The 20,668-nt window shown below is 40.3% G+C and overlaps 1 protein-coding gene and 1 pseudogene across 1 annotated transcript in view; one reads left to right on the top strand and one right to left on the bottom strand.

The window, feature by feature from the left end:
• Positions 1 to 20,668, bottom strand: part of snrka (SNF related kinase a) — a 59,450-nt gene that overhangs the window by 20,132 nt on the left and 18,650 nt on the right. The window lies entirely within an intron of this gene.
• Positions 15,887 to 20,635, top strand: LOC148188173 (E3 SUMO-protein ligase ZBED1-like; annotated as a pseudogene).

Here is a 20,668-nt window from a genome sequence, read left to right as displayed (position 1 = left end):
GGCGTTAACGTGCTCCGTTAACGCGGGATTCTTATCGCGCTATAAGGAAATTATCGGTCTATACAGTGAGCAAGGCACCAATTTCACTTTGTTGTTTAAGCGCGGATGTATACCTGGTCGAATTACGCGGAGGGGGCGCGAACAAGGCGGAAGCTGGTCTGCCTGAGTGACTGGAGTGATTGGCTCAAGCCGTGTCACAAAGCTGCTGACTGTTAATGGTCTTCTTCATGACCTCTAATGTAGGCCCACAGTTCAGTTAGGGTCATGTTATCAGAGGCTGCGCCCTCTGCTGTTCATTCCAGTTAGCAGGAAAAAGCTTTTTCCACATGGAGACAGAACCTGTGTTCCTAAATGTCTGTGTTTAACAAAATAAAAAAAAGTTAAACACCAAAGTAAATCTTATGGAACATTATTTTTCTTTACCAAATATTATAGTAGAACATCTTTCTCAAGCAGTTTGTGATGCATTTTCATCATTTAGATAGATAGATATTATTTTGAATGTCTTTGGCAAAATTCAAATCTATAATTTTAATCTAGATTAATCTAGATTAACTACAGGATTGCAGTGAGATTAATCTAGATTAAAAAAATTAATCTATGCACAGAACTAATATATATATATATATATATATATATATATATATATATATATATATATATATATATATATACATACATACATCCTCATTACAACTCTCTGCAAATATATGGTGGCTGAAGACTTTTGTACAGTACTGCATAGGTCCTAACATAATATGTTCGTACATAATATAAATATTTGTGAATTCATTTCAATATGGTTTTCTCCTCCTATCCCCTGTTGAGCAGCAAAGCAGAGCCAACTCACTGACTGGGAGAAAAAGAAAACAGCAGCTCCAGTTGAACATTAGCAACTCTGAAGTAATTACCCAAATGAGGATTTTTAAGTAACTTTCTAATTAAGCTCAAATGCTTAGATGCCCTCAGAACTTAGTGAGTTGGCAGAATAATGATGATGAGCAAGAAAAAAATGCCAGATGCTAAAAAAAAATCCAACTCTGAGAATTACTCTTTGTGGCCAAACAGCATGACAAAGACTTTTCACACAGATGGTGAAATGCTTTTAGCCTAAGGCTTAGCCTTCAGTTACCTAACTGATGCATTCTAAATTGGGCTCGCCCTATCTTAGTTCCAGCTTTGCTGGACTAGTATCAGCAGTGCAGGCCTGAGCTGAAGGCAGAACTGAGAGATGGATCATTCAGACAGCACCAGGACTTGAGCTCATAGAACTTTTAAGAGGACTCATTCGAGGGAAGGGCTCACTTGGTTGGCATATACCCTTTGACATCACCAGCTTGAATTTAAGCACTCTCTTTTTTGGATTTGGGAGAGAGTTACCCATGTTTACTCATATTTTTGGTAGGGCTGTACCCAACTCAGAGTTATGACAGCCAAATCAGATCTGGCTGTTTAATATGTATATACGTCAAAAGTTTTTTTTTTCCAATATATAGATTACACAACAGAATTATAGATTTTTTTTCAGAAGGGGGAGGTATGGGCTGCACATTCAGCGTTGTTGTGTCTGAAGGACATTGTTGCTGCTAAATTTGGTTGACTCATTACAGTCTGAGAGTTAGTGTCCAAAATTAATTAAAACATCTACCTGCCAAGCATATTTTTACCAGCTAAAATAATAAATTGCCTTTTTTGTTTCACATATAAATTTGTTTCAGTAAATTTAATTGTGAAAATAATGAATGCTAACTTAGAGAAGAGGCCAGAGCAAAATCTGAAGTAAAAGCATTAAATATATTGACAGCCTCAGCTTTTATTGTGAAAGGTAATAACGGAAGAACTGGAGCTACTGGGCTGTCACTGTCAATGTGAGAGGCAAAGAGAGTTTACCGTGTTGGTTCAAACTGCGGGACCTCCATCTCAGGTTGTCTCATATCTCACAACCTTCATCAGTATGCATGCAGCGTTAGCTCCCAGCAGACCGGCAGCTGGTGATAGTCAATCAGCTGATGTCTCATATGGTAAACAGTGCTGCAGAACGAGTAGTGCTCAAGACAGGCTTTGCCGCACCGCTTAGGTGTGTGTGTGAAACACAGAGAAAGCAATGGAGCAGCTGCACAGAGCAGCAGAGCAGTGGACCCCTAAAAATACAGCACAAACTCTCACCAGAGTATAATTTGTGACTATTTTGGTACAAACATTTACCCGCAGTGTGGCGGATAACCCTCAGAGATTTACCCGCATTTGGCGCTCAGCGGGTGTTAATTTCAGACCCCGCCGACAGTTTTTACCATGATTTCAAAGCACGATAATCACATTTGAATGATATTACTAAGAGGAAGAGGAAATTCACTGCAATTATTGTGATAAATCTGGAGACCAAAGTATCTCCTGAAGTTCACTGCACAGAACAGACTAAAAAAAAAACACTGCTCAACTTAGGGGCCTGACTGAGGACTCTCTTAGACCATAGGAATCACATGACAGGGTGTAGTTCCCCTTTAAAACCATCCATCAAATTCAATCTGTATGGGTTGCTGCAGTTGCTCAGCATGTACCATTAAGGCTGGGTCCTTACTTCAGCCCTTTATCATCTGTACTCAATATCAACAAAATATAAAAATTGCCCCAAAAATCTCTTTAAAAAACAAAACAAAGAAAAAAGGCACACCTGTGCTCCTCCTATCCTTGGCTCTGTCTGTAACAGCCATCAGGGTCAAGTCTCTGGTGCATGGAGCACAGCACAGTACAGGAGAGTAGTGTCCCTGAGGCATGTTTTAGACCAATCCCATTGAGTCATGTTCACTCAGCAGCATTGAAATGACAAGGCAATATGAACACAGCACGCATAAGGAAGCAGCTGTGGCTGACAATGCCATACAGGTTTAGCTTGTCTGGTGAGACCAAGCAAAACACAGGCAGTGTGGGAGTTTACAGCATAATCCCTGTTTTCTGTCTGACTCCAGGTGGCTTTTGTTCTGAGAGAAGACAAAAGAGAAGGGTATTAGTAAAACCCAACAACTGCTGAAGTTTGACATATGGGGTGTTACAAGGATAGTTAGCACTTGATGGTTTTAACTTAAATGAAAAATGCATCAGTGCGCTCAGTGTGTTGTAGCTGCACTAGTTTGTGTAATGGCTATTAGTCAACCACAACAAGCTGCTCATTTTAGGCCTGTTAATGGACCAAAAAGCTGCCTGGGTGCAAGATGATCAAACAACTGGTAGAAGGCATGTCCTCAGAACAGCTGGCATACAACATCACCACACGTGCAATATTTTGGATAACTGAAACAGCCTGCAGAAATGTCTCCTCTCCTGCTGAATGATGGACACACAGTATCCTCCAGCTGCTCAGTGGACCAATCAGGTCTCTGCAAAGCATCTGCTCACACTATGAAAGGCTGTGGATGCGCATGAGTCAACAACACATGCAAACTCTCAGAATTGATTTGCAATCTCATAAATGATAATGCTTTGACTGGACAGCTCTTAACTGACTGCATTTAAACTGTCCTTCAGGGCTAAATGTGGGCTTGACCTGTTCAATCTGCTCTACTAAGTCACTTTCCCTTTTCACTGCTTCTCTTCAGAGCCTGTAGCAATTTCACTTTCAGCTACGTTTCTATCAGTCATAACAATAGCAAGTCATGATATGCCATCAACATGACACAGATTTTAATTATCTTACAGATGATTATACCAGCATAATTGTGAATGAAGTAACATGGAAGAAAAGGGATCCTTAGGCTCAGCCCGGAAGAGCACCATGGGGACCTAAATCGTTTTTCCACCCAATATTAACATGTGCATGCAGGTTTTCTAAACATGGGAAAACTCAGTAAAAATAGGCTATAGACTACTTTCCCATTGCTAGTATACTAGATCCAACTGCAAGGCTCTGCAACAGATAGGGATGCCTTTTGGGGTTTTTTCTGGTGTGTTTTGAAAAACAGGTTAGTTAACAGCCCCAGTACATTGGGGCCAGTGAAAATGTTACTTTAGTTAGTTCTTTTTTATATATCTTATTAATTAAATCTCTCTCAAAATCAGTGCAAAGTAATTTTAAAACGTTCGAGTGCTGCATGGGTGGAGACGGGTGGTACTTTGCGGCGAAGCATCCTTGCATCGCACCAGCAAAGGAGCTAAAACAAAATGCTTGGCTAAAACTAGCATGTCCACCCAGGTGTCAAATTTCCATCACTGCCAATCAAATTTGATTGGAGCTGAAGCAGATAAATACCTGTGACTACTGTTGAGTCATTTTGATCAGAAGTGAATGTCCACTGTAATCTTTCACATAAAAACAGCCAGATAGTTAGTGGGTGTTGGTGTTTTTTTGTCCAGTGGGTAAGGGGCTTAAGTCTAGCTTGAACAAAAAAAGGCTCTTCTGGAGGAATTGGCTGAATGAAAAGTATGGATGGATCAACCAATCTGCTGGACAGTTATCAGCATCATGACATGTCCAAACCACAGAAAATACGGTTTCTTTGCCGATGACAATGACAAAAGTCAATGTTTAACATTCTCTTAGTAACACTCTCTTTTCTTTTTTGCTTTTGCACCACCATTAAAATTACATAAAAATTAGATGATCACACAGTAACATCTACAGATTTGACATTTGAGTACTGGGTGACTTTAGGTACTGTAAACAGTGTAGGGAAAGACAAAATGTTGGATCATTGCATCCCCTAGAAAAGCTTAAGTTAAGGTAGCATGGAACAAGGAACTGATAAAAAACCACTGACGACAGCATCCAGGAGACAAGACCAGAACAACACCTGCTTTTTAAGAGAAGTTATTTACACTTAAATTTGACTCATCTATCTTCAAGACATGATGCTAAATTCTCCAAACATGACAAGCAATCAGTTCATTTTGTGTGAGCATCAGACAAAGTCTATGTTCTCCATAGAGTGGATGTGGGCACCACATGGGTTGCTGGCCTGATGGTTCTGGATGGGCCTGGGAGGAAACCCCACAATTTTACTGTGAGACCAAAATAAAAATAAAATAAAATGAAGGGGGGTACCTGGTGGCTCGGTGGATAGAGCAGGCACCCCATGTACAGAGATTGTGTCATCACCGTAGTTTGATTGCAGCCCTGGCCCTTTCTTGCATGTTGCCCACTCTCTCTCATGCTTGACCTTTCCTATCAATTACAGGCATAAAAACCCAGAAAAATAATCTTAAAAATTTAAAAAGAAATAACCCGAATTGGCTTTTGAAATTGTGAGTTTGCTTCTAACTGTCACAAGTAGCTTCGTCTGCTGAGCTCATTAGTTAGTGTGCGCGTACACAGATGACAGGAGCTACAATTTGAAAGTGGAGACATCAACTACTTCATATAAGCGCTTGGGTTGATGCCAAATGTAGAGTGTTTAATAAGTTATGGACTGCTAAGTATTTTTCCACAGAGGCTGGTGGTTAAACAATGTGCTAAGTTTGCATTCAACATGTGTGTGCATTAAAAGACTATAACTTGAGCCGTCAATTCAAGAAAAACGTAACAATACAGAAATCTGTCGAAAGAAGCAGTGGAAAAAGCAGTGGAACCTGAAATGCTCTCAGTCTCCTCTCCCTATATATGTGATGTGTCCCAAGTGATGTGCAACTTGAACTCATACTTGCAGTCTGATGCACTGCTTGCATAGCGCTTCAGATCAGTGACATTACTGACATTTCACTCATCTCGACAAAGGAAGCTTCCAACACGAGGAGGCTAGCTCAGAGAATGCCCTCATATTATTTTGTTGGGTTTATTCTCCCCCATCGCAAATAGTAAAGTAAGTAACATGGAGATGGTGCACTGGTTTGGATTTTTCCCCATCAGGTTCAGCCTTGGTTTTTTGGACCTCTAGTTTTTATCTTTTGGAACCATGAGAGATTTTTTGTTTAATGTAGTATTTTTAATGGATATATTTTTTACCCTAAACAGTCAGTCCTGTACAGAAGCTTGTAGACTCTTGCATTTAGTTTTCTTAATATGTTGCTGTTTGGAGTGATTTTAAATATAATAAATGCTGAGGAATAAGTGCGCAGTATGTTATCTATCACTTAATCTAGTGATTAAATTAGAGGTTATGGAGGTTTGGCTGTAATTATTTCTTTATTTTTAGGGGGCTCACTGTCCAAAGGTCTTCTAAGACCCTGCCTGAAATTTGAAAGAAAGTGACGTTCAACCAATCTGGAAGAGTTCTGTTTAGTCTAGCAGGACAGTCTTAAAATGTATAGAAAGGCCCTCCGCCATGTCAGAGGAAACTATTACTAATTATTAATTAAGGAAAATAAAAACAATCCCAGGTTTCTTTTCAACACTGTAGCCAGTCTGACTCAGGCACAGCACTACAGAGCCTTGTATTCATTTGGCCCTCAGCAGCAATGACTTTATCAGTTTCTTTAATGATAAAATTATAACTGTTAGAGCTAAAATCCATCACCTCTTGCCTACAACCGACCTGACCTCAGACACAGGAAATTTGGATATGGCAGTAGGGCCTGAAGTTTATTTACAACCCCTGCCAAAAATTATGTAATCACCAGTCCACCAAAATGCTGATCAGACATGCCACAACACTTAAGTCATTAAAATGGCAACTTTCTGGCTGGCTGTCAATAACAGTTGCTTTTTTAGATCAAGCAGAGGGAAAAAAAATATGGAATGACTCAATTCTGAGGAAAAAATGATGGAATAATGAAAAAACTAACAAACAAAAAAACATTACAACACACCACTAGTACTTTGTTGCACCACCTCTGGCTTTTATAACAGCTTGCAGTCTCTGAGACATGGAACAGGTGACAAACAGTACTCTTTAAGGAAAGTTTTCACAGTTTTTGCCCTATGGCAAGATGCATTATCATCTTGAAAATGATGTCATCATTCCCAAACATCCTTTCAAGTGATGGAATAAGAAAAGTGACCAAAATGTCAACATAAACTTGTGCATTTATTGAAGATGTAATGGCAGCCATCTCCCCAGTGCCTTTACCTGACATGCAGCCTCATATCATCAATGCCTGTTGAAATTTGCATTTTTTCTTCACGCAGTCGTCTTCATAAATCTCATTGGAACAGCATCAAACGAAAGTTCCAGCATCATCACCTTGCCCAATGCAAATTCACAATTAATCACTGAATATGACTTTCATCCAGTCATTCACAGTCCACGATTGCTTTTCCTTAGCCCATGGTAACGTTGTTTTTTCTGTTTAGGTGTTAATGATGGCTTTTGTTTAGCTTTTCTGTATGTAAATCCTATTTCCTTTAGATGGTTTCTTACAGTTCCGTCACAGACGTTGACTCCAGTTTCCACCCATTTGTTCCTCAATTGTTTTGCTGTGCTTTTTCTGGTTTCAAGACATATTGCTTTAAGTTTTCTGTCTTGACACTTTGATGTCTTCCTTAGTCTATGCTTGCCTTTTACAACCTTCCCATGTTGTTTGTACTTGGTCCAGATTTTAGACACAGCTGACTGTGAACAACCAACATCTTTTGCAACATTCCGTGATAATTTACCTTCTTTAAGAAGTTTGATAATCCTCTCCTTTGTTTCAATTTACATCTCTCATGTTGGAGCCATGATTCATGTCAATCCACCTGTTGCAACAGCTCTCCAAGGTGTGACCACTCCTTTTTAACTGCAAACTAATGAGCAGATTTAATCTGATGTAGGTGTTAGTTTTGGAAATGGAAATTTACAAGGTGATTCCATAACTTTTTCTTCAAAATTGAGTGATTCCATAACTTTTTCCCTCTGCTTAATCTAAAAAAGCAATAGTTATTGACTACCACAATTTTTTTCTTGATTTCTTTTAGTGTTTCTTAAAGCCAGAAAGTGGCCATTTTAAATTACCTTAGTTTTATGGCATGTCTATGATCTGTTTTTTTTTTTCTACAAAATTAAACAACTGAATGAACATCCTCCAAGACTGGTGATTCCATAATTTTTGCCAGGGGTTGTAGACTGTTCCTTAAGTAGCCTAGTTGGGATGGGGTCTAACAGGCATGTTGATGACTTGGATGGGGAAATCAACATGCCTGTAAAACCATATCCCAACTAGGCTACATAAAGAAGTTTTACACTTAATTGACAGCTCTTTGTTAGATATAATCCATGTGTTTCTATTAACAATTAGCAATTTCCTGATGTTAAATTCAGACAAAACTGAAGTTACTGTTCTTGGCCCCAAACACCTCAGAAACTATATAATATCTCTAAAATGGTATTGCCTTGGCCTCCAGCACAACCGTAAGGAACCTCAGAGTTATATCTGATTAAGTTTTATGTTTGCCTCTCTTATAAAACAAACTTCAAGGACTACTTTTTTTCACTTGCGTAATATTGCAAAAATTAGACATATCCTGTCAGAAACAGATGCTGAAAAATGAGTGCACGCATGTTACTTCTAGGCTGGATTACTGTTACTCCCTATTATCCCGTTACCCCGACAAGTCTCTCCAGCTGGTGCAGAATGCTGCTGCTTGTGTAACTAACAGGAACCAAGAAAAGGGATCATATTTCTCCGGTTTTAGCTTCTTTGCACTGGATCCCTGTAAAATCCATAATTGAATTTAAAATCTTTCTCCTTACCTACAAATCTCTGAATGGACAGGTTGTGTCCTTTCTGTAGCATCCTATAGTTCCCTATCAACCCTCAAAAGCACTGCACTCTGAAAACGCAGGATGGGAGCAAGAGCCTTCAGTTACCACACTCCTCTTTTAAAACTATCTTCCAGTTTCAGTCAGGGCATCAGACACTGCTTCACTTTTAAGGGTAGACTTAAGACCTTCTTCTTTGATAACACCTATAATCAGGGCTGGCCCAGGTTGCCTGGACAAGCCCCTAGTTAGGCTGCCGGGGGACTTTCTATGATACACTGAGCTCCTTTTTTTCTTCTCTTATTCCTTCCATCTGCAAATGCTTATGTCCTTTTACTGCATTACACAAAATCGGTTGCCTCCCCGGAGCATTCGTGCTCCCTTGTTTCATAGTGTTCCTGGATCTTGGCTGCAATCCTGGCTGAGCCTGGATTGTGGTGATGCTGTGCTGATGGTGTGATCCTGCCTTTGGCTGTGCTCGTGCTGTGGCTGAACTGATGCTGTACCTCCTGATTGCCTTGATCGTGGTCTTGGTTGTGCTGTTTCTGTTGCTATGGTCCTGTCTGCAGCTGAGCCTGTGTCATGGGCCTTGGTTGCGCACATGCCATGATCCTGCTCGACGCGACCTTCTACTAATATTATTATGAGTCATGCCTCCACTATGTGACCAGTGATGACATGTTTAGCCGCATGTCAGCACTCAACCGCTGGTTGTCGTGGTGGTGTCCAGCAAATGATGTGGGCTTCGTTAATAATTGGCGCTCCTTTTGGGGTAAACCTGGTCTTATCCGGAGGGACGGCATCCATCCCACTTTGGATGGAGCCGCTCTCCTCTCTAAGAATCTGGCCGATTTTATTAGAGGCCCAAAGCCATGACAAACCAGAGTTGGGACCAGGTTTCAGAGTCGCAGTCTTACATGCTTCTCTGAGCTTCTTCTAGCACAGTCACACACCCATAATGTAAATGTTATAAAAACAGTGTCTGTCCCCCGACCACTTCATTTGTTTAATACTAAAATAAACAAAAGGGGAGTTGTACATGAAAATCTCATAAAAATTAACTCATCTCCTGTCATACAGCATAATAACAGGAGAATTAAATGCGGACTCTTGAACGTTAGATCCTTATCAACCAATTCAATGAATGGCAGAGGATCCCCAAATCCAGGTGTGAAAAACTTGTTGCATCATTCCCAAAAAGACTCATGGCTGTATTAGCTCAAAAGGGTGCTTCTACTAAATACTGAGCAAAGGGTCTGAATACTTATGACCATGTGATATTTCAGTTTTTCTTTTTTAATAAATCTTCAAAAATGTCAACAATTCTGTGTTTTTCTGTCAATCTGGTGCTGTGTGTACATTAATGAGGAAAAAAAAATGAACTTAAATGATTTTAGCAAATGGCTGCAATATAACAAAGAGTGAAAAATTTAAGGGGGTCTGAATACTTTCCGTACCCACTGTACATGTTTATATAACCTTAAGTTTTGAAAAACTTTGCTCAGCAGAGGCATTTGACTGTATTAATAACTAAAACTAATAGGGATGTAACTATGCATCGCGAGGCAGTTAAAACCAATTCAAAATATGTGACATTTAAATCGGTAAATGAAAAATGAACCGTGCTACTTTTTTTGAACAGCAGAAGTTTGGAAGAATCTACTTTTGACTTTGCTTGCTTGAAGTGTCAAGTCACTACATGTTCAACATCCTACATTAATAGCATAGCTAAAATGATGCAGCATGTAGGCCAGTATTATGGTGAAGTGTTCCGGTCACACACTGACAAGCGCATTTGGAACCCTGTTTGCCCAAACAAGTACAAGAGCCAAACAAAGTGCCCAGCTTATCACTCACGAGTGGGAAATGCCAATTTAATTCTTCAAACCTGCCCTCTCTGCTTTCCTCTCTAGCAAAAGCAAAACTTTCCACAGTAGCCACCTCTATCCCCTGTGAAAGATGTTTTTTTAACAGCAGGGAACAATGTAAATGTCCAGAAATGCATTCATTGTAGGGCTGGGCAATATGGCTTAAACATGATATAAATATTGCGATATATATCACGCATCATGATATTCCTTCAAAATATCGTGATGCTACCTGATGCTGCGCAACTGTGACTATCCAAGGAAACAAACCAGGGTTTGTTTAAAGAGGACCAAACAGTTCTAGTGTGAAAGCACCCTATGTGTGCGAGCAGCACAGAGAGGGGACTCTTTGAGTACTTTTACATAAACAAAATATTTCAGTTTCTGCATTAATTCCAAAAACAAAAATATTCCTACTAATCTTTTTCAAAAAAATGAATAATACTCCTGTTTACATGCAGCTGCGCGTAATCTGATTACATAACCTAACATGTCGTTTATTATGTCAAAATATGGAGAAGTAGAACAGCTGGAGCGGCTTGTCATTTTGCTATTTGCGTCAAAATAGGACTTTTTCACATTTTCCTTGCGGTGGTGGACTGTTGGGCCATGCAAGCTCAGCCCCCCTTTTTCATTCCTTTTACCTCCTTCTTAGAACAGTCAGCGCTGCGATATTTGTGCATCTCTACCTCAGCTTTGAAATCTGTTGGCAAGCTGGTTTGTGGACAACATAACCATGACAACGCACAGAGCTGAGAGTGAACAGACGAGAGGCTGTGTGTCATAAACTGCAGTGAAAACTCCAATTGCGACTCAAATTCTGAATTAGCTGTATACATGGTCAAATAATGCCCCTAAACCCCCGACTAATACCAGCATATCCCATTCTCTTTATCAGAAAATGCTAACTTCAGAAAACACCCTAATTTGAAACATTTAAACAGAATATGCTGTGTATATGACCCACATGAAATTCACAACATTGTCCTAGTCAGAAATGTGATGTGCATGTAATCGTAGCCTTTGACAACAGTAATAGCACAGGCTGTTCATGCAAGGACACATAGCATGTTCGGTTGGAACATTGTGCTAATCTGTAGCTGCCTCTTTGGCCAGAGGCTTGGTATTGCGGTTATTTTAATAATCAATTAATCTGCTGATTCTTTTGCTTGATTAATCTAGTAATTGTTAAGTCAGTGTTTTGTCTTTAAAGACTTTGGTTTTCTGTTTTTCCCACCCACATTTTTCCATCACACTGGTATGAAAGTGCTATTAATCTGAAGAATGGAAGCTTCCACATTAACAGCCAGGGGTTCTATTACCTGCTAATTATCCGTTTTTCAAGCATCGGTTAGATGTCTTTGTTTTCTCATGGAATATCCTAATTGGCTGCAAGCAATGCAGTGCTGTGCAGTGCAACACAGGACTCGCAACAAAAACTTAAATAAGGTGTAGGCTGGCTGGCTTGTATATAATTTCAAATAAATATCACATTACAAAACGTGTTTTCTTTATAAAAAAAAAACCAGAAAAGACAAACATAAGCAGATAGGAAGTGGCCACTCATCCATATTTTAAGTGGTTACACATCCAGTCTGATCTCAAGCACACAGCTGATAGTTACATGGTTTATTTACATGACATAACAGCACTATCATCATTTTGAAGATTATTTTTAGGTGGATTTTCCCTTTATTTAAAAGGGCAGATAGCATGAAAGGGGGAAAGAGAGATGACATGCAGCAAAGGGCCAAGGATGGAATCTAACCCACAGCTGCTGCTGCATGGACATAGCCTTTGTTCCAGGTTACTGGGTGCCTCAGCACTATTATGATTTTAAGATCAATACACTCACTTCATATTTGTCTGGAATTTGTCTGGGACATTGAAATCTTTAAGAATATGTGAACCAGCAAGTTTTTTTTAGTGTATGTGAGTAACAAAAACGAAAACCCCACGCAAAAGTCAAAGCAGAGTAGCCAGGCTTTTAGTTTTATTGCCCTTTAGAACTAGACCTAGACTCTAACCAGCAAAGTGTCTTGTACTATATACTTACAGCAATTTAAATTCTTAAATACTTAGTTTAAATACGGTAGATGAATTTTACTTTTAATAAAGTACAGACAAACACAAAATCAGTTCAAGTATGCAAAAAGTTACTAAGGCAACTATCTTCATATAAAATGAAAGGCATGCCAAACAAGCACATGCAGGCACCATAGTCACATTAATGAACAGCAACTTTAGAAGCTGCTGTCACCATCACGCACAGAGCTGTCAACCCAAGAGCGCACACACGCACGCACGCACGCACGCACGCACGCACGCACGCACGCACGCACGCACACACGCACACACGCACACACACACACACACACACAAATGGTAGTGTCACTGGCAGGCAGATAGAGAGGAGAGAGCAGTCTGGGGGACAGCTGGAGAACTGCTGTCACGGACAGACCTGCTGCAGCTCCACATGCTCTCCGTCAGGTTTACTGCTGAGTATATATGCAATCAGTTATATCTGTTTTATCCACACGCTGCTCCAAGAAGAGCTTTCAGCACGTTCAGTTTTATAACATATGGGGCTGGGTATCGTTTTAAAAAATGATGACTCCAGTACTTATACCAGTATCCTTACAGTGACACTGACACAAAATAGTATTCATTTATGACCCATAATATGAAGCGAGTGATGTTTAGTACAGTCATACTGGGGCTGGGTGATATGGAGAGATGAAATATCTCAATATTTCTGACAATAATGTAGGCTGAATATTCGTGCTTTCACAAAAATATTTACACTATGAGATTATTGTTAAGAGTCATCAGTAGTGTGGAAATAATGGATCCACACGGATATAGCAGGATTTAGGGACTCATTTTAATTTCATTTATTTTCTAAACTACATTTAAAAACAAACGAACTTATAAATCTACCTTGCACTTTGTATAATGTCTAAGTCTTTGCATTTATGCATGTAATATAATAACTATCATGAACGACATTTAATAATATTCTTGTCTATTACTGTTATATGTTATTGCTGCTCTGCATCTCTGCCTCTTCCTTTCCTATGCATCAGTTTGTCAGGGATGTCGTATGCTGAAAAGCCCTCTGAGGCAAACCATGTTTTGTGATTATGGGCTTTATAAAATATGGACTTGACTTGACTTGTCATAAACTATGGTAATTTTGTTGTTGTGCAACAACATCTATTGCAGTCAAGTCAATTTTATTTGTAGAGCCCATTATCACAAAACATGGTTTGCCTCAGAGGGCTTTACAGAGAGGGCTTTACAGAGTACGACATCCCTCTGCGCTTAGACGCTCACATCACCCAAGGAAAAACTCCCGAAAAAGAACCCCTGTAACGGGTAAAAAGAACCCTTTCCTTCTCAGTCCCTCTTCCGGAGGTTTCTACTGGGGTTTTTTTTCCCTCGTTGGAGTTTGGGGGGGGGTCCTTAGTCGAGATGAGGGTCCAAGGGTCTTATACACTGAAGCCCTCTGAGGCAAATTAACTAAATGCAAATAACAGAACAGCGAGGACAATCTGGTAAGTCTACAAAATGACATCACTTTACTGTAATGCAGCCTTTAACACCAGGAAAAAAAACACCTAGTGATATAAGCCATACATTCAAATGTTTTGGTGGCATCTCGACACACTGAACAGTAGGGGTGTGAATCAGAGGATAACTCATAACAATTCTATCATGATATTGCGATTCTTCCCCTCAAAAGGTAAGAAGTAGAAATTATGTATTTATTCACTGCACTGGCGTGTCAGTTTCACAGAAGTTGACAATTGAGATGACACAGCACACAACAAAGTACACAGTCTTAGCATAGTGCCTCTTACTCACACTGACAGCAACTTGTCTATGACGTGCAGCATCATTCTAGCGTCAAACAAACTGGCAATAGGCCAAACTGCCAGAAAGCACAACAGTTGTGGAGTTGTTGCGACACTGCTGCAGAGCAGCTCTAACTACTGTATTTCCATAATTAAAAGCACATACTCCACTAATTTATGGAGCCCTGCAAGCAACTCTGTTGTCAACAACATATTCTTGCAAATATTTTGTGATAAAAAGCTTTTTGTTGTGAACTGATGGGAATCTGTCAAAAGAAACATTGTCAGAGGGTTTTTATTTGAGCAGCAGCTGAGCAGCAGCCAAGCAGTGCTGCTCACGCAAACACTGAGGCTGCTCTAATATGTTAACAAGGGTGCTGAAATAGAAAGCATCAGGTTCTGGTGCTATTTGCAATTTTCCGCGAGTTTTTGTTTTTTTCTTCTTCTTCTTCTTCTTCCCTGTCTTCCTCCTCCAATCAGTTCATTTGGTAAGCGCCACCAAGTGGAACCATGTGAGTCTAAAATGGTAACAAGCCTAATGTGGGGGATGTTTAGAGGACCTGTATGATTTAATGAAAACAATGCCAAAATCTCTCAAGTTCCTCTTGAGAGACGTTATCAATAAACTGGTGCAAAATATTGTTGTAGGGCTGAAACGATTCGAGTTTTTCGAGTAATTCGATTACTAAAATGCGTCGAGGCAAAATTTTCTGACTCGATGCTTCGTTTAAGCCACTTCCGCTTTTGATGCTGACATCCGCGCAAATTGTGGAATGCAAAATGGAGAGCCGGAGACCCGAGGACGGCGACAGGGAGAGCAAAAGCAGCGTAAACTATCGAAAGTGTGGGACCATTATAAACTAAATCGGGCAAAAACACAGTACAATCGTGCACTGCAAAACAAATTAGCTTTCCATAATAGCACTTCTTCAATGCTACAGCACCTGAACCGAAAGCACCTGCCGTACGCATCAAGTTTGCCGAGCGGATCCAACAGGTAGGTCTAATGTTAATGTCACGTTCACAAAAGTATTTAATTTAGATCAGTGATTGCTAGTATAGATTACGGCACGTAAAGAACATACATGTTGCTAAATAATGGCTGATTAACTTAAATAATTGTAGTGGCCACATAGGGAGGCATTATGTGAAAAAGTGTATTAGTGAAGTGTTGTTAGAAGATTACACAGAAAAAGAAATGCTAGTTACTTTACGCTTCATTCACGTTATTCTTATGATTGTGCCACATAGCATACACTCTCTCTCTTTCTGTCTCACACACACACCACACCAGAGGTTGTCAGACCTGGTCATTGTCTGTTATTTATTTGTTTAGGTATATTATATTAACGACAATATATTGGGTTTATTAATGTTATTTGTATTGCAGAGAGTAGGGTCATCAGTTGTAGATCACACCATAATATGTACATTAACCATTAATTTAGGCCTAGTAATCAATGAATAAATAACAAAATTAATTATACTCTACTACTTCTTTTTTCAGTAAATCGCAGAGTGGTACTTTGGACAGCTTCGTACAGAGGGCTCCATCATGTTCAACTGCATAAGCTGCAGAGTTCTGAACAGCATTCTGAACATGATTGTCACAGACATCGCCACTGTCCATGGTGGAGGATGAAGGATTCCAGAAGATGATCTCCACTTTCAATCCAAACTATGCGCTTCCTTCAAGAACCTATTTCATGAAAATGATGGAGAAAAAGTACGAGGACATTAAAGGCAAGTTAAAAAACATGCTAAAAGAGACTGACAGCATCGCTCTCTGGCGACATCTGGACAAGCGTTGCTACAGAAGCATATCTGGGTGTGGACGTGCCACTTTCTTGGGGAGGACTGGGGAATGGAGTCCCACAGCCTGACAACAATGCCCTTGAAGAGACACACAGCGGCAAATATTGCAGAGTGGATTGAGGATGTGATTGCAAAATTTGACATTCCACCAGAGAAAATCAAAGCTGTTGTCCATGACAACGGCGCTAATGTTGTAGCAGCAGCTAAGATTTTGGCAGAAAAACATGGATGGGCATCAGTGCGATGTGCAGGACACACGCTGAACTTGGTGGGGCAGGGCGCTCTGAAGAAAAAACCAGGCTATCTCTCTAAGTGTGTAGCTGCTGCAAGATGCCTTGGTTGAACACTTTAAGAAGAGCTGAGCTAGCATGCAGCAAACTAAAGGATAAGCAGCAGCAAATGGGCACACCATAACACATGCTGGTGCAAGATCTAAGTACTGCTGGAACAGTACTTTCCACATGCTGTTCAGGCTGCTGGAACAGAGATGGCCAGTAACTGCTGCATTATCTGACCCAGCAGTGACACCAAGAGGAAAACACTACCTTGATCTCAAGCCTGAACAGTGGGATGTGATTCCAGGCCCTTGAGCCATTTGAAGGAGCAACTCTGTTTCTGAGTGGGCAAGAATATGTTACCCTCTCTGCACTTCTACATCTTGTGCAAAGTCTTAAGAAGTCCATACAGACTCCAGCCTTTGAGACTGCACCAGTCAAGTCATACCAAACTGATGTGACAGAACAGATCTGCAGCAAGATGGCAAGGACTATCTGTATTTCAACCTGAATCAAACCATGTCCTACTTGCTGCTGCTTTAGATCCCAGGTTTAGAAAACTTAAGTTCCTGTCTCCTGATGAAGTTTTCAAGGTCCAAAGCACAGTACAAACCATGGCACTTGTTGCAAAAAAGGAAGCGAGGCACAAGAATGCAAGTGATATTGGGTCTCCCAGCACAGCACAAGACATGCCAGTAACACATCAGGGGATGTTAAATCATTGCTTTCGAAAAGATACTGGGGTCATCAGACTCAAAGCACCAGTGATGAAGAGGATGAGGAGCAGCAGTTGAGTCAAACTGTCCAGAAGGAGGTTTGATGTACTTTGGAGAACATCCTCTATCCAAGAAGGAGAATCCGCTGTCATGGTGGAAAGCGAATGCACCACGCTATCCAACACTGTCAAAGCTAGCACAGTCCTTCCTGTGTATCCCGGCAACATCTACGCCATCAGAGCGCCTGTTTTCTGCAGCAGGGAATATTGCATCAAAACGTAGGGCGAGCCTCAGTTCTGAGCATGTTGATATGCTTACTTTCCTTCATTGCAACCACAGGCTCCTTTAAAGAGCTGAACACACACACAGACACACATCAGTGTGGAGAAAGACATTTAATGTTTATTATTATGCCTCAGTTTTACCTTTTAATTTTTATTTATACCTTCTTAAAAAGTAATGTGAAATTACTGTTACTATTATTTATTTTTGCACTTTAGAAAAACAAAAAACAAGAAGAGTGTAATGTGGCAATATGTTTAAGTTTTTTTGTCAACTTTTTTTGTCATCTTTAAAATCCAGAATGTGCCACTGACACGTAAATGCACTCTGTTCTTTCTTTAAAGAAGCAGCTACCAGTTCAGTTATGTTAAGTCTGCCAATAAAAATGTTTATCTTAAGAGGAATTGAATTGGTTGTTAATTTAACTGACTTCTATTATTTTCTCTGTCTTGTATTACTATTAAATTAAGCTCAAGTAATTTAATGAAATAAAAAAAAAATAGTATCCGATTACTCGATTAATCGTCAGAATAATCGATAGAATACTCGACTATTAAAATAATCGTTAGCTGCAGCCCTATATTGTTGTTTTCATTAAATCATACAGGCGCTCTAAACAGGAAGAGGAAGTCTCATGATATCTGGAGACTGCTTTCTAACAACGATACAATGTGTGTTGCGATACATGGTTGGGGATACAAGAGCAATATGGACTTGATATGGAGGTTAAAAAGTATGATGCACTGAATGACACATTCAGTGCAAGACCTCTTATTCAATGTGTGTGAGACAAATACCTGGATACTGGATAGTATAGGTCAGGATTCAGCCGTTTTTTTTTGTGCTAGGGAATCAGAAGTAAATCAACATAATAAGTTTACGCAAGCGTTAGATAGCCAATTGCCGTTGCATTTGATCTCATATCTGCATATTCTGCAAACAGAAAGCAACATGTCAGTTTTTAGTAAGGGCAAATATGTGTCCAAACCTTGGACTGCAAACGCAGACTACAATCTCTCGCTCTCCGTTGACCTGCCACGATCCACCATTATCTGAAAACACACTGATGAGTGCTGACACTATACACATCCAGGACATTAGAGAACAGGAGAATGAACCAGAGTAACATTTACAATTATTTATCATTCTAAGCATGAAAAATACATCCACATAAAGTTTGACGTGCAAAATACTAGGCTCAAATTTCTAGTATCAATACAATGGATTTATACCTTATAAAATATTTTAGATCAACACAAGTCACACTAGAAGTACGACTTGCTGTTTTTACCTATTGATGTAGTTTGATTGCAGGAATATAAATAAATGCATCAATACAATGGATGTATCTTACACCCTTGTATTTATGTAATCCACTACAAGACCAGTCAAAAAATGCAAGAGACTGACAGAGAGAACATGAGTGGGTGAGTGAGACAATTTCAACTGGCTACTTCCAGAAGCAGAAAAAAGTGGGCACAGAGGTAACACCTCTGCACAGACAACAAGTACAACAAGTACATCAAGCTGGTGGGCTCCATCCTTCCTTTATACCAGCTCATGATGCCTAAATTAGATATAGGGAAGGTTTGTAGCAGTCTGGTATGAATGGGTCAAGTGAGGGTAGAACGTGTGTGCATAGTCCCATGTCAAATACAGGCACTGTGTTTAAAGGTGATATTCTCTGTGTCTGAATAATAGACAGTCTGCAGTTTCAAAGCCTTTACTAACAACTGTCTGTCCTCAGTCATTGGCTGCTCATTTGCGCTGTGTGAAACGGACCTAATGGGTGATTTTTTCCTAGAGCTTGTTTCTTCTCCTTGTCCTGCCAGTGACAGAAAGAGCGACAGCAACAAGCTACTAAGACAATGAAAGAGAGGGTGAGAGAGAACTGACAGGAGAAATATGTGAGCTCTCAATGACGAGCACAGCTGCTGTTGCTGAATATGGATGAAACCTGAACCTAGAATAATGTGCAGCTCTGTGCCAGCATCATGATAGCTGTGGGCTTCTCCTCTGCTCTCACTACCAAGCAGCTCAACTGGTCTGGATCAGCTGACCACTAAACTGTCACACGTCGCCAGTTACATGTTGGCTAGTGTTGTGCCCATACTTGTGAAGGTTATGAAATAATAACATGGAGGCACTGCTGTCTATTATACTTTAATCAGACTTGTACACTTAGACATTAAGAGCCTACTTATACACACCATACTTTATAATACCATGCACGCATTTCAAAAGTCATTAAATCAGCAATTTACAACACTACAGCAAACCCCAGAAACTTCTACCACTAAAACTATCTTTTGTATCATTTTCTCCTGTATTGTACAGTCTGACTGCTATAGGCAGGGTTGCTGCTTTAAACCTGTTGGTTCTGCACTGGATGTGCATGAGGTTGCTACTGCTCTGTAGCTGTCTGTTTGTATTGTCTGCTTTTGTCTGTGGGAGCAAATCCTGGTGTGGATGTTGTACATCTGTCAACTCTTTGACCAGCTGGGTGGCTGCCCACTCCTTCCTGTTCTGAAGAGATGGAAGTTGCAGTGGTAGGTTATAGTCTCTGTAAATGATCCTCAGGGCCCTTTTCTGCACCGTCTCCAGCAGTGCAGCCTGGCTTTTATCGCACCCCCCCAGGAGGACACTACCATACTCCAGTCATGGTCTGATCACAGCTGTGTAGATGGTAACGAGATTCTTGCTGCCGTGTCGGGCTACAGAACAGTCAGAGAGTGGAGCCATTTAGAGGCTTTTATCATCACCTGTTCAATGTGAGTGTACCCCTAAGGTCAGATTACAGGTAAAGAGTCTAAGTATTTGCTGGTGGTCACTACTCGGACCTCCTGTCCCCCAAGAAACAGAGGAGGAGGTTGTGGTAGGTTTCTGGAGAAGTAACTTCTCGGTTCCACAGATTTTTCTCCACTGAACAGCATGTTGTTTGATGCAGCCCATTTATCGAGCTGCTGGGCTTTCATCACCACTGAGGTGTCACTCTGTATATTGGTTAAAGGGATGGCCTGAGACAGTCCTATGTCGTTGGTATAACCAATGTACAAAGTGTTTTAACAAACAGTCTTTTAAGTGGACATGGGTAGACGGAAGGTTGCTTGCTTCATAAGACCAATGCTGCATTGGTCAATCTCTTCGGCAGATGGTCGTAATGGGAAAATTGATGGAGGAGAGCAGTTGCTGCTGGCTCAGGCCTCTGCAAAGTAGCTGTTACGGACATCAGCAGCCTTGTTTTCTTCA

This window comes from Plectropomus leopardus, chromosome 11, assembly GCF_026936395.1.
Source record: "Plectropomus leopardus strain MGB_pleo_1.0 chromosome 11, ASM2693639v1, whole genome shotgun sequence".
Classification (NCBI taxonomy): domain Eukaryota; kingdom Metazoa; phylum Chordata; class Actinopteri; order Perciformes; family Serranidae; genus Plectropomus; species Plectropomus leopardus.
This window is presented reverse-complemented; position numbering and strand designations above follow the sequence as displayed.